Here is a 2,313-nt window from a genome sequence, read left to right on the forward strand (position 1 = left end):
CTAATAAATAATTAATAATATGTACAAACTTATATCAATTAATTAACTAATTAATATTAATTCATTACCAATTAATGATGAATTAAAAATATTTACAAACATATATTAATTAATTAATTATTAAATTACTTCCCACCCTATTTCCCTATAAACCCATAACCCGCTACAGAACATATTTATCAATTAATCAAATAATTAAAATTAATTAAAAATTAATTCTCAATTAATTAATTAATAATTCCTACTAATTAATAATTAATTTAACATAATTAAATTACTTCCCACCCTATTCCCCTATAAACCCACAACCCACTACAGTACTGAAAGACAATATTTAATTAAATTACTTTAAAAATAAATAATAAAACATAATAAATACAATATAATATACACAAAATTTATTTAAAAATTGATATTAGTAACATTGAAATTATTTATTTCGATATTATTGACATCGATATTTAAAACTTCGATATTACTAATATCATACTAATATCGATATTAAGACTGTCGATATTACTTACCTTCTATATTATGTCCCATCGATATTTAAACTTCGATATAATTGTATATCGAAATTTAAAACTCGATATTTTGTCTGTGTACCGTTCATTGTATATAATAGATTCTCCCTTGGACCCTTCTTCGCCCTTTGCCACCGTCAAGTACACCACAGTTCATCAGGTCAGCACCGAGGGAAATATTCAGAATAAAAAACATTCTGTGTCATTGCCCTAAAACTGAATGCCGAGTATATACGTAGCTTAAATAACTACTCCAATCATACGTGGTACCTGTGGGGCCAGCTTCAGACGGGCCCGCCCTTTGAAATCACAAACTGCTGACTCCTTCACTCCTGGGGCATGTAGCCCACCCAACTCCGGCAACTCATTCAGAATAATATGGCATGTGATAAGGTGGGGTGGGCCACAGCCTTCCTATTGTGCCTCCACTGCGTTGCCTCCTGCTCAAGCCATAGCACTTGCAACCCTCCGACGCGCCCCAATCTGTCCCAGCAATGCAGCTTCTCGGGGACGAGTGGCACTGCTATCTATGCAGTCAACTGGGTGCGTCTCCTCGGCACAGAGTGAGTATCCGCCCTCTGCGGCAGCAGCAGCTCCCATGCTGGCATAAGTATATCAGCGCCCGCACTTGAGCTCTAGGCTCATCAAGCCATTCCAGGCTTCCGCAGTCTACCAACTTTGACAATAATAGTCAGCGAGGTCCCCGTGTCCCACAGACTTAGGTGCGTTAGAAGTGTCAATAATCAACCTGTCCTGCAATTCACACTAATTCTCACAGCTAGCAACGTTCTTCATCGATGAGCAAGCCGAGTGATCCACCGCCAAGAGTTGCAGGCAACTTTTCTAAATGTTCGGCCACCTGAGGGCACAAGAGAGTTAGCTGGAAAGCAGCGCCATTCTTTCGCTTACGCGTCGAGACAGCCCTGTGCCCTATCAAGTCTTCCCATCTGAGAGTCAAGGTTGGAAAGTACTCCTTTTGACATGGTTACCCCCCACATATTGCCTGACTCGGAATGCAACATGGAATGACTGTGCATTGGGTTCCTGATAATCCGGTTGTCAGTGCTGATTTCTTTCCCAAACTGTACTTTTGTTTCCACAATTTACACACCTCTGGCCCCCATATAATTCTCCTGTAAAAGGTACTATTGGTACTAAGGGCAGTGTGATCAGAGAGGGTCTCTAAGTGCTGCAGCACGTATTATTCCACCCTAAGAAACCCCTCACCTAACACATGCACACGGCCACCGCAGCCTGCATGTTTTGGTACAACTGAAAGTGAAGTCAATCTGGCACACATTGTTGTGCTAGGCCTAACAGCACTGCAAGAGACATGGGTAAGTCACCCCTACAGCTGGCCTTTCAGCCTTAAAGCAGGGTGTAGTATACCCCTTGTGAGGGTATACCTGAAAGAGCATATATGCCCTAATAGCGTAGACTATTCTTAGATATTATAAGTGCATAATGAAGCCATACAGTGTACATGGGCTGGGAGCTTGTCAATAACTCCACAGCTCCATGATGGCTTCACTGAAACCCAAGCTTGCACCAAACATCTCATATTAATGCACCCACACGGATGTCAGTGTAGGATTCATTAATGCATGCACTCAGGGGGCTCCTTAGAGGTGCTGTTGAGGATCCCCTAGTAGGGGGCCAAGGTTCCACAGAAGCGAGGATGAAAATCCCCCACACGTCCTAAAAGCAGTGACAAGAGTGGGGTAATATACACACTCAAAGCCAACTGCTCCCAAAAAGTGTGGGGGGAATAATCCAAGGAGTGTACCAC

General features: G+C 41.6%; 1 pseudogene; it reads right to left on the bottom strand.

Annotated features, from left to right (window-relative positions):
- Positions 1-1,195: 1,195 nt before the first annotated feature.
- Positions 1,196-1,354, bottom strand: LOC147692171 (5.8S ribosomal RNA; annotated as a pseudogene).
- Between the last annotated feature and the right edge of the window lie 959 nt (positions 1,355-2,313).

This window comes from Lissotriton vulgaris, chromosome 9 (assembly GCF_964263255.1).
Source record: "Lissotriton vulgaris chromosome 9, aLisVul1.2, whole genome shotgun sequence".
NCBI lineage: Eukaryota > Metazoa > Chordata > Amphibia > Caudata > Salamandridae > Lissotriton > Lissotriton vulgaris.